Consider the following 12,667-nt stretch of genomic DNA (forward strand, 5'->3'; position numbering starts at 1 on the left):
AAGCCAGGCCAGCCTCCTACATCGAGGCACAAAACTATCTAGCACTTCAACACCTGAGTGGCTTTGCGCAAAAATAGATAAATTGAGCACTGTTCCAATGGAACACAAGAAAATGTCCATTCTTTAAGGGGCAACCATGGACCTGGGAATTCGAGTAATGTAGGGCTTTCTTGCCTGTCGAATTTAAGTTATATGATAACCTTCTCCAAAGTAACATAGGCCACACAAATGATTCTAGGTTATTTGTCACAGTGGGATGGCGTAATCAAGGCCAGCCAGGGTGACTGCTACTCCTTAGAAAGCCCTTTGTTACTGTATACAAATAAGTCAGTAACAACAGGCCCCGTGGAAATGTCAATTACAAACAACAAGTACATTGAGGAAGGGCGTACAGACTTGCCAGTCGACCAGCAATGTCAAACTGAAAATACATTGATGGAGAGGCAAAGGAAAAAGCTGCGTAAAGCCAGAAAGAAAAAGAAAATGATCTCAGCTTCTCATCCCCCGGTACGTCCATCACACTTGCAACAAGATATTGGTCCCCAAACATCTACTCAAGAGGTGGCAGATGGGTTTCAAATCAATAAATTATTAAAATCTTTCCAATTGTTGACACCAAAACACAAAATAAAAGCATAGCCAAACAATCCAATGTTCAACCATTGGGCCGTCTGAGACTTTGGTCCTGGAACATCAGTGGCTTACGTAACAAAATAAGTGATCTGGACTTAGTAAGCTACCTTAGCACTTTCCATATAATTGTTTTGTAAGAGACCTGGTCTGTGCTTGAATAGTGTGAAATGGTCAGAAAAAACTAACGAGAAAGATAGGAATTTGAGTTGTGATTGGAATATAGGAGATGTGGATTTTCTGATCTCTATATAGATGTTAAAAAAGGGAGAATGTAGATGGTAATTCTCTAATTCCATCACAAGGATCATGTGAATGGCTGGGTGAAATGGGCATTATATATATTTCATGATATGGTTGTAAAAGATCTGAAATTAGTGAAACATAACATACAAAAAAAATAAAAAATACAATATCAGTAAGGAACAACAAAAAATGATTGAATCACTGGCACAGGATGATGAAATAATCATCAGACCCTCTGATAAGAGAGGAAATATTGTAATCTTATCACAAGAGCAATACATTGGTGAAACTATGGGGGTCATTCCAACCCTGGCGGTCGGTGTAAAAGCGGCGGCCAACCCGCCAACAGGCAGGCGGTCAAAAAAATGGAATTCTGACCCTGGCGGGAACCGCCAACACAGCCCGCCACTTTAACACTCCGACCGCCACGGCAGGACAAACAAACAGCACGGCGGTCACCGCCAACAGGCAGGCGGCAGACAATGTACCGCCCACCCTATCACAACTCACCAATCCGCCACCTTTTCCGGGGCGGGAGCCCCGCCGATAAAAACACGGCGGAAACAGACTACGAATGGGAAAACGCTCACCGATACACACTCCACGAGGAAGGAGGACAGCATGGAACCCGAATTAAACATCCTACCAGCTATTGTCTACCTGCTCAGCTACCAGGAGTACGAACGCCGGCGCAGACGACAACGGTGAGTACTGCACCTACGACACAGGGGAGGGGGGAGGAGAAAAGGTTACGGGCACACACATACGCCATACACCCACCCCCCCATCCCAAATACCTACACCCCAATGCAGAGCAACAAGTCAGAGTGACAACCCCCAAACCCCCCGGAAAAATGCAAAGACATAATTAAAAAGATTTTTTAAATTTATGTATAATATAGCTCTATTGAAGTTATGGGAAATATGCAATATGAAAGATACAAAATAAAGAATGAACATAGTTAAAAATATATACATAGGCAATAAGTCCTGCCCATTCTGTCAAAGTTCCATAGTCCGTGGGCCAATGTGCACAAACACATGGGCAAAGCCCACACAGGAGACCAGATACCATTGGAGAGAACACTGCTGGGGCATCAGATGATAAAACTACAGGCACCTCAGGGGAAAGGGAAGGGGGGTCACCTCAGCCACATGAGTCCACGACGCCTGATCCACGAAGGACCTCCATGCCCACTGTGCCATCCTGGGGAGTGCAAAGCCACAGTCTCACAAGTCTCTACAGTGGGTGGCTTGCCCACTGTGCCATCCTGGGGAGTGCAAAGCCACAGTCTCACAAGTCTCTACAGTGGGTGGATTGCCCACTGTGCCATCCTGGGAAGTGCCAAGCCACAGTCCATCAGATGGATTACCGACTCCACTGTTAATGGAGGAGGCATGGTGCCCAGAGTGCTTCGTGAAGCCCTGCTCGACACAGAACCGGCACTGTCAATGGGCCAGCGGTGCTTGAGACGGCGTTGCCCAGCGGAGCGGTGCTTGAGACGGCGGTGCCCAGCGGAGCGGTGCTTGAGACGGCGGTGCCCAGCGGAGCGGTGTTTGACAGGAAGGGCCCAGCGGAGCGGTGCTTGACAGGAAGGGCCCAGCGGAGCGGTGCTTGAGACGGCGGTGCCCAGCGGAGCGGTGCTTGACAGGAAGGGCCCAGCGGAGAGGTGCTTGACAGGAAGGGCCCAGCAGAGCGGCGCTTGACAGGAAGGGCCCAGCGGAGCGGTGCTTGACAGGAAGGGCCCAGCGGAGCGGTGCTTGAGACGGCGGTGCCCAGCGGAGCGGTGCTTGCCAGGAAGGGCCCAGCGGAGCGGTGCTTGACAGGAAGGGCCCAGCGGAGCGGTGCAGAGACGGCGGTGCCCAGCGGAGCGGTGCTTGACAGGAAGGGCCCAGTGGAGCGGTGCTTGAGACGGCGGTGCCCAGCGGAGCGGTGCTTGACAGGAAGGGCCCAGCGGAGCGGCGCTTGACAGGAAGGGCCCAGCGGAGCGGTGCTTGACAGGAAGGGCCCAGCGGAGCGGTGCTTGAGACGGCGGTGCCCAGCGGAGCGGTGCTTGACAGGAAGGGCCCAGCGGAGCGGTGCTTGACAGGAAGGGCCCAGCGGAGCGGTGCAGAGACGGCGGTGCCCAGCGGAGCGGTGCTTGACAGGAAGGGCCCAGCGGAGCGGTGCTTGAGAAGGCGGTGCCCAGCGGAGCGGTGCTTGACAGGAAGGGCCCAGCGGAGCGGTGCTTGACAGGAAGGGCCCAGCGGAGCGGTGCAGAGATGGCGGTGCCCAGCGGAGCGGTGCTTGACAGGAAGGGCCCAGCGGAGCGGTGCTTGAGACGGCGGTGCCCAGCAGAGCGGTGCTTGACAGGAAGGGCCCAGCGGAGCGGCGCTTGACAGGAAGGGCCCAGCGGAGCGGTGCTTGAGACGGCGGTGCCCAGCGGAGCGGTGCTTGACAGGAAGGGCCCAGCGGAGCGGTGCTTGACAGGAAGGGCCCAGCGGAGCGGCGCTTGACAGGAAGGGCCCAGCGGAGCGGTGCTTGACAGGAAGGGCCCAGCGGAGCGGTGCTTGAGACGGCGGTGCCCGGCGGTGCCCAGCGGAGCGGTGCTTGTCACGGCGGGGGCCCTGTTCAGCGGTGCTTTTCACGGCGGCCCCTGTTCAGCGGTTTTTGTCACGGCAGGGGCCCTGTTCAGCGGTGCTTCTCACGGCGGCCCCTGTTCAGCGGTGCTTCTCGCGGCGGGGGCCCTGTTCAGCGGTTCTTGTCACGGCGGGGGCCCTGTTCCGCGGTTCTTGTCACGGCGGGGGCCCTGTTCAGCGGTTCTTGTCACGGCGGGGGCCCTGTTCAGCGGTTCTTGTCACGGTGGGGGCCCTGTTCAACGGTGCTTCTCACGGCGGGGGCCCTGTTCAACGGTGCTTCTCACGGCGGGGGCCCTGTTCAGCGGTTCTTGTCACGGCGGGGGCCCTGTTCAGCGGTGCTTCTCACGGCGGGGGCCCTGTTCAGCGGTGCTTCTCACGGAGGCCCCTGTTCAGCGGTTCTTGTCACGGCGGGGGCCCTGTTCAGCGGTGCTTCTTATGGCGGGGGCCCTGTTCAGCGGTTCTTGTCACGGCGGGGGCCCTGTTCAGCGGTGCTTCTCACGGTGGCCCCTGTTCAGCGGTGCTTCCCCTGTGTTTCTAGGGAGCCAGACCTGGCCAAGACTTCCCGCTCAGTCGCCATCCGACCTTGCGGTCGCGGGCCCTCCTGTGATGGAGTCCTGGGCCCGTGGGTGTCGTCCGTCACAACCGGAATGGGGCTGGTGGGGCCCTCCTGGGCAGCTCGCCTGCTGCCTGACTTCTCCGCCCTGCTGCCCTTGCCCTCCTTCGCTGAAGCTCTGTGGCCCTTGCCTCCCTTTGATGATGTGGCAGGTGACGGGGCAAGGCTACTGTCCTTGGTGGCAGCCGTCTCAGGCTTGTTGCGCCGGCCCTTATTTTTTTTTGTCCTCTTCCCAGGGGGTGGGCTGGCTGTCCCCTTGCTGCTGGCCGATGTGCCTGCCCCAGGAGCTGGTGGACTCCAATAGCCCTGCACTATGGTCCTTGTAGATGCAGGGCTGGTGGTGGCTGAGGTGCTTTTTGGACTCTTACCAGATGGAAGGGGTGGGTCAGTGGTTGGAACGAGGTCAAGGTTGGAAAGGAAAAGCACTTTGGAAAGACAGGGACGGGTAGGTGTAGTGGGTATGGGAGTGGAGGAAGAGGATGTGGTTGTAGGAGAGTCAAGTGTGCTGTCTTTGGGTGCAGGTGCTTGTGACGGAGGCTGTCGTGAGGTGGATGGCTGTTGGGTGGGTGGCTGCCTGCGTTTGTGTGGTTTGGAAGAGGGGGTGACAGACACACTGGGAGAGGACATAGGGACGTGTAAATTGCAGTGGGGGTGGTGACTGCACGTGTGCGGACTGTACTGGAGGGTGTGCTGGTGATGGACGTACTGGCTGATGGTGGTGTGCATGCAGGTGTGAGTGGAGACGTCACAGGGAGGGAGGAGGGAGACGAGAAGGTGGGGGACACAGAGGTGGTAGTGACTGTTGGCATGTCTGCATCTGGATGTTGCTTGGGTGAATGCTTGTGGGATCTGTGGTGCTTATGTCTGGATGAGCTGCCCTTGGGTGTTGAGGTGTGTGCAGGCTGGTCTGATGGTGTGGATGGGATAGGCAGAAGAACAGGAGACTGGGACTGGGTGGAAGGAGTTTGAAGAGGGAGGCTGGAGACAGGGACAATGGCTGCCGTCAGTGCTGAGGCCAGAGCGTTGAACGATCGCTGATGGGCAGCCTGACCCGAATGAATGCCCTCCAAGTATGCATTGCTCCGATGCACCTTCCTTTCTACACCCTGGATGGCATTCAAAAGGGTAGACTGCCCAACAATGATGGTCCTGAGGAGGTCAATGACCTCCTCACTGAGGGCAGCAGGGGTAACTGGGGCAGGGCCTGAGGTGCCTGGGGCGAAGGAGATGCCCGCCTTCCTGGGCGAGCGGGCACGGGCGAACGCTGATGGGGCTGCTGGGAGGGCGGGGCTGGTGCGCTGGGTGGCGGCTGTACCTGTTGTGGCGGTGGGCACGGATGTTGCCGCCACCGCAAGGGAGCTCCCTTCCGAGGACGTGTCGGTGTCGCTGACGTCTCCACGGGTCCCCGTTGTGGAGCTCCTCTCGCCCTCTGTCTCACTGGTGTACTCGGAGTCTGTTGCATGGCCCTCCGGGGCCATGTGAGATGCAGCTCCCTCGTGCGCCGATGCCACTTCTCCTCCGCCTGATGATGCTAATGCACACATGAACAGGAAGACAAAGAAAATGGGGGGGGGGAGAAATGAAGACAGGTTGAGTGCATGCATTGGCAACACTGTTGTCAGAGAGGACAGACACAGAAGCCCCCTGCACTAGGCCACGCAATCGGGGTACACTACTCAGTTATTGTGACTAGGCCTACAGGTCTATGGACTACAAATGCACACATGGGTGAGGCCGGACCATGGATAGCTGTACTTGGCACCCTACAGAGGTAGGGGGCGGGGGCACAGGGCCATGCCTAACGGAGGGGCCTAGCCTACAGAATGCGCCCGGGCCTAGAGATAGCCACAGCTTTCCTCCCCCACCCAGACACCTTCACTGCGCGCAAAGATGGCAGAATGTGCTGATACTCACCCCCTTGTGTCTGCTGTGATGTCCTCACGCGCCCATCCAAATCGGGGTAGGATCCTACGTTGGGAGGCCATCCCCAGCAGAGACTCGGCGGTCTTTCTGGTCCCGCCGCGGATGTCCTCCCACCTCTTTCGGCAGTGGGTGCCCCGTCTGTTGTGGACCCCCAGGGCCCGGACGTCCTTGGCGATGGCACGCCAAATGTCGATCTTCTGATGGGCGCTGACCTATGTGACATGTACAGGGTGGGAAAGGAAATATCATCACTTTTCTGCCTGGTCAATGTGAGTGGCCCCCCCCCAACCTTGCCATGTGGCACATGCTCTCATCTGTCGTGCTTTGCACACCTCATTCGCTCCCCTCCCCACCATCTTACATCCACCCCACTCAACACAGGCATAGCCCATTCAACGTGCACCCTGTGTACTAACCTGTTGGTCTGGAGAACCGTAGAGTAGCGCATACTGGGGGAGGACTCTATCAACAAGTTTCTCCAATTCTTCTGTAGTGAAGGCAGGGGCCCTTTCCCCAGTCGCAGCAGCCATTGTATCTCCCAGACCGAGGTCACAGCAGCACTGGCAGTATAGGTCCTCTCCTGTGGATGATCAGGTCTCGAGTGATTAATCAGATAGAAAATGGCGGTCACACCCGCGGCGGTGCGTACTGCCGCGGTGCGTACCGCGACTGCCGGCGCACATCCTCATTGGCTACTGAAACCCATAGGGTGCAATGTTAACCAATGCGGCTTAGCACCGCGGTCTTCGACCGCCTACCGCCACGGTGTGCCACGCCAGCGCATTGACCTCACATCCCACTGTCACACTTCACAGGTCAGGCAGCCGCCATTTCAAGGGCCCACATGGCATAATTTCTACTGCGTCACACATGCCTAGGCCTTGCATTGCCACTCATACAAGCCTTTCAATGCATAGCGATTCGTGTACTGTGCAAGCTGTGTGAACGAACCTGTGGGTTGCTTGACTCTGTGCTCCATGTTGTCCTTCCTAGGCACCGTCCGCGAGGAGAAGGATGAATCCTCCCGTGTACCGACCGCTGGTGAACCTGTCGACAATGGAAGAACGACATATCATACTTACATACAGGCTTGACAGAGCCACTATACATGAACTATGTGCCCAGCTGGAGCCAGACCTGATGTCCCCCATTCACCAACCCACAGGGATTCCCCCTCTGGTGCAGGTTCTGTCAGTACTCCATTTTTTGGCAAGTGGGTCTTTTCAGACAACAGTGGCCATGTCATCTGGGATGTCTCAGCCTATGTTTTCAAAGGTTTTGTCCAGAGTGTTGTCTGCCCTGATGAAATACATGCGGAGCTACATTATTTTCCCTGAGGTGGGCGATTTGGCTACAGTGAAGGGTGATTTCTATGCCCTTGGACATATCCCCAACATCATTGGTGCCATTGATGGGACCCATGTGGCTTTGGTTCCCCCCAGAGAAAGTGAGCAGGTGTACAGAAACAGAAAAAGTTATCATTCGATGAATGTCCAGGTGGTCTGTTTGGCTGACCAGTACATCTCCCATGTAAATGCCAAGTTCCCTGGGTCAGTGCATGACGCGTATGTCATGCGAAATAGCAGCATCCCTTATGTGATGGAACAGCTACAGAGACACCGTGTGTGGCTAATTGGTGACTCTGGTTACCCCAACCTGTCGTGGCTACTGACCCCAGTGAGGAATCCCCGGACCAGGGCAGAGGAACGGTACAATGAGGCCCATGGGCGAACTAGGAGGATCATAGAAAGGACCTTCGGGGTCCTGAAGGCCAGGTTTAGGTGCCTGCATATGACAGGTGGATCCCTAATGTACTCACCAAAGAAGGTGTGCCATATCATCGTGGCCTGCTGTATGCTTCACAATCTTGCTTTGCGACGCCAGGTGCCTTTTCTGCAGGAGTATGGTCCAGATGGTGGTGTTGTAGCAGCTGTGGAGCCTGTGGAGAGTGAAGAGGAGGAAGACGACGGGGACGACACGGACAACAGGGATACAGTCATACAACAATATTTTCAGTAGCACACAGGTAAGAATCACCCACGCCATTTGACATTTACTTAAGGCCTCCTGCGTCTCTACTGTCTGTGTTCCCCCCCAGTTCCTGTTAACTGATTTGTGACTTTCCCTTCCCTTTTCAGAGCTGTATGACCCACTGCGTGACTTCTGCTTTGTTTGCCCATGGACTAAAGCTTATTGAAATTGGTATGTTGTCATCACAAAGTAACTGGACATTATAGCACCGTTATGTGTAATACATTTGTTAAGCATACAAGCAGACTCCTCTTATTTTAAGCGCAATAAGTGATTTATTTTAAGTGCTACATATAGGTACATGATTGTAAAACGGTGATGGGTGGGGGTGGAGTAATGTCCATGGCAGAGTCCAGTTCTCAGTCTCACAGGTGCATTGTCCATATGCCTGTGGAAGGATGGAGCAGGGGCAGTTAAAGGTTAGACAGGGTGACAATGTGGGACAGTGGGATGACATCAGGGGGTATCTTATGCTGGCGGGGGTCTTGCAATCCTACTCTGTCTTCTTGTGAGATCTCAGGTTCCGCTTGCGGGGTGGTTCTTCTTCTGCAGGAGGTGGGGTTCTGGTGGCCTGTTGTTGTGTGGGGGCCTCCTGTCCACTAGCGCAGGCGGAGGTGGTAGGCTGTTCCTGGCCTGGCCTAGTGACAGGGGCCCTTTGGGGTGCCACATGGTCCCGCAATGTGGTGACTATCTGGTTAAGGGCCACGACGATGGTCCCCATTGCGGAACCGATGTTCCTCAGTTCCTCTCTGAACCCCATGTACCGTTCCTCCTGCAGTGCCTGGATCTCCTGGAACCTGGCCAGTACCGTCGCCATCGTCTCCTGGGAGTGGTGGTAGGCTCCCATGATGGAGGAGAGGGCCTCTTGGAGAGTCGGTTCCCTGGGCCTGTACCCCCCCTGTCGCACAGCAGCCCTCCCAGTTTCCCTGTGTTCCTGGGCCTCTGTCCCCTGGACGGTGTGCCCACTATCACTGCCCCCAGGTCCCTGTTGTTGTTGGGGTGGTGGGTCAACCTGGGTGCCCTGTAGTGGTGTACACACCGCTGATTGACGTGTCCTGGAGACAGAGGCATGGGCCCGCTGGGTGGGTGCTGTGCTGGTGTTCCCAGAGGGGGTTGGGTCTGGTGTAGCCTGTGGCTGTCTGTGGGGAACCGACTGTCCAGAGGTCCCCGATGGGCCGGGCTGGTCATCTGGGTCCAGGGAGACAGAGCTGCTGTCATCGCTGGGGGCCTCTTCTGGTGGTGGGATGGACATCTCTGTACCCTCCGTGGCGGTGTGGTGGCGTTCGGGTCCTGCAGGGGTATAAGGGTATGGTTATTGCTTCTGTGTGTGGCATTTCGTGTGATGGGTGGGTGTCCGTGTACCCAAGTGCAGGCATTCCCTTGTGGGGGCTTTTGTGAGGGTGGCTTGTGGGGGTGATGTGTGTGTGCAGTGGGCATGCTTTGGTGATGGGTGTCCATGCTTTGTGGTCGCATGCAGGGCTTGGTGTTGGGATGGGTGGGTTGTGATGGTGAGCCATTTGCAAGGAGTTGGTGTGATGGGGGTGGGGGTGAGGGTGGGGGTATGTGCTGGCATGCAGGTGGGGTGGGGGTGGGAAGCAGTAGTTAAGATTTGACTTACCAGAGTCCATTCCTCCGCCTACTCCTGCGAGGCCCTCAGGATGCAGGATGTGCAAGACTTCCTCCTCCCATGCTGTAAATTCTGGGGGAGTAGGTGGGGGTCCGCCGCCAGTCTTCTGCACCGCAATGTTGTGCCTTGATACCATGGAATGCACCTTCCCCCGTAGGTCGTTCCAGCGCTTCCTTATGTCATCCCAATTGCGTGGATGCTGTCCCACCGCGTTGACCCTGTCCACTATCCTTTGCCATAGCTCCATCTTCCTGGCGATTGTGGTGTGCTGCACCTGTGCCCCGAAGAGCTGGGGCTCTACACGGACTATTTCCTCCATCATGACCCTGAGTTCTGAGTCTGTGAACCTGGGGTGTCTTTGGGGTGCCATGGGGTGGTGTGGATGACGTGTGGGGTGGCGTTTGTGGTGATGAGTGTGTTGCGTGTGGTGGTGTGTGGTGTTTGGTGCGTGGATTCTGTGTGGGTGATGGTGTTGTGTGCCTCTGTGTTGTGGGATTGTCTATTCTGTGCTCTCTATCTAGCCTTCGTCAATAATTTCGGGTCGTAGGGGTTTGTGGGTGATGTGGGTGTGTGTTTTATATTGTGTTGGGTGTGTGGGAGTGGTGTTAGTATGTTTATCAGGTGTGTGTGTTTAAAAATGACCAATGTGGCTGAGTTTTCTATGTGTGTGTGTATTTTGAGCGCTGCGGTGTGTACCGCCAATGGAATACCGCGTTTGAAAGACCGCCGCGTGGATTCGTGTGTCGTGATAGTGTGGGCGTATTTCTGTTGGCGTGACGGTGGAGGTTTGGTCATCGCCATTTTTTCGCTGACCTTTGGTGTGGCGGACTTTTGTGGATGTCGGGTTTTTGGCGGTTTTCAAGTTGCGGGTCAGAATGACCGTGGCGGTTTACCGCGGCCGCGGCGGTGTTATGGCGGTCTTCTGACCGGCGGATAGCGCCTTTTACCGCCGAGGTCAGAATGACCCCCTATGTGTCAAATCACAAAATCATTTATGAGATCATCACTAAAGAGATATATATGCGGAGTATAATTGGAATTTGGGACAAACTATCAGAGTGGAAAGATAGGGGCTTACTGGTATGGGCAGAATTTTGTTTTCTCAAAAAAGAATGTCCCAAACTTTCAGTGTTATATATATTAACCAAAATTCACAAAGACCCCATTAATCCACCTGGTAGACCTAGTGTGTCTTCCAGGGACTGTGCCCTTGAGAATATCTCTAAATATGTGGATTTCTTTTTGAGGGACTATGTAATGAGTATTCCAACATACGTGAAAGACAGAAAAGATTTTCTGAATAAAGTCAATGACTTGCAATGGAATGAAAATTACCTTCTTATGACATTAGACATTGGGTCCCTGGACACAAATATTGAACACTGTACAGGGATAGAGGCGTGAAAATACTTTTTCAGCAACAAATCCGTCTGTTTGTTTGCACACACTGAGATGCCTGTTACAATGATTGAATATTGCCTCAAGAATAACATCTTTCTGTTTAATGGAGTACTATACAGACACAAGCTTGGGGTGGTTATGGGTACTTGTTTCATCCCAAGTCTAGCTAATTTGTTCTTAGGATGGTGGGAGAAGTCATTGATTGACAATAATGATTATTCCCCGCATCTGCAGAAGGTTGTACTTTGGCTATAGTACACTGACAACCTGTTTATAGTATGGAAAGGAACCATCAATGAGGAAAAAGCATTTGTGGTTGAATTAAACAAAAACTCTTATAATCTGATATTCACCGAACACATCCGCAAATGAAAGGTATGTTATTAATAAACTTGAGACTAAACTCCATAGAAAGACAACCGCAGGCAACAGTCTCCTTCATGCCCTCAGTGATCATCCAATGAACCTCAAGTGGAGTATTCCGTTACGAGAATTACTAAGGGCTAAAAAACACTGTAGTATAAAGGAAGAAGAGATCATGATCAATAGATTTACTGAGAGGGGTTATCCATTATAGGTTCTTAATCAGGCCCGTAATAAGATTAAACAAGTGAATAGGAATTAAATTCTGCAAGAACAGGATGTGACAGGGGAGAATGATCTTGACAATTGCCGTGCTATCATAAATCACAATAATGAGGCAGGTGAAATTAGAGGAATTCTCTGTAAACACTGGAAGGTAATCAAAAATGATCCTCAAATTGGTGATAAGGTAGATTTACGCCTTAAGGTGACCTATAGAAGAAGCCAAAATTTGAGAGATATGATTATACATAATGATATTACTGTATACAAAGGTATAAGAGACGTCTCATTAAAGGGTTTTTTCCATGTGGCCATTGCAAATTATGTTGTAACAGCAAGATGGTACAAAAAGTCAAGAAATGCCAACACAAGCCTAAAAGTGATGAATGGGTTATAAAACAATTTTGACATGTAGCACCATGTACGTGATATATCTTGGAATACCCATGCAAACTGAGATATACAGGAAGTACTACCACTGTTGGTTAAAAAGAGAGTTATGGAACACATGAGGGCGATTAACAATGTGTATCCCCACTATCCTGTAGCAAGACACTTTTGTGAGAAGCACAGTGGTAAAAGCACTTTCCTGTCTTTCTATGCTATACAACATATACCTCAAAATCCAAGAGGGATCAATAGAGAATTTAAATTAAGACAACAGGAATCCAGATTGATATTGGATATTAAAACTAAGACCCCCACAGGTCTTAACCACGATGAAGAATTAGGAGTCCATCTCCATGTAGAATAATATTGAATATTTGGATTACCTATTTGGACACTGATTTGCCATTAGCAATGAATTCTACAGTTGATCTACAATATTAAGTGTAGCTAGTATATTTTAATATATTTAAAGCTATTTGTTTAGATTTGTTGATGTCCTCATGTGTATGATGATTACAAGAGATGGTCTTGTTAACATGAATATTTTGATCAGATTTTGCTATATTGTAATATGGTTAAAAAAAAAATAGATTGAAGAAAGG

General features: G+C 52.7%; 1 protein-coding gene across 3 annotated transcripts in view; it reads right to left on the reverse strand.

The window, feature by feature from the left end:
• D2HGDH (D-2-hydroxyglutarate dehydrogenase) overlaps positions 1–12,667 on the reverse strand; it is a 914,182-nt gene that overhangs the window by 663,202 nt on the left and 238,313 nt on the right. The gene's annotated exons all lie outside the window — the stretch shown is intronic.

The sequence above is a fragment of the Pleurodeles waltl genome, chromosome 11 (assembly GCF_031143425.1).
Source record: "Pleurodeles waltl isolate 20211129_DDA chromosome 11, aPleWal1.hap1.20221129, whole genome shotgun sequence".
In the NCBI taxonomy this organism is placed as follows: domain Eukaryota; kingdom Metazoa; phylum Chordata; class Amphibia; order Caudata; family Salamandridae; genus Pleurodeles; species Pleurodeles waltl.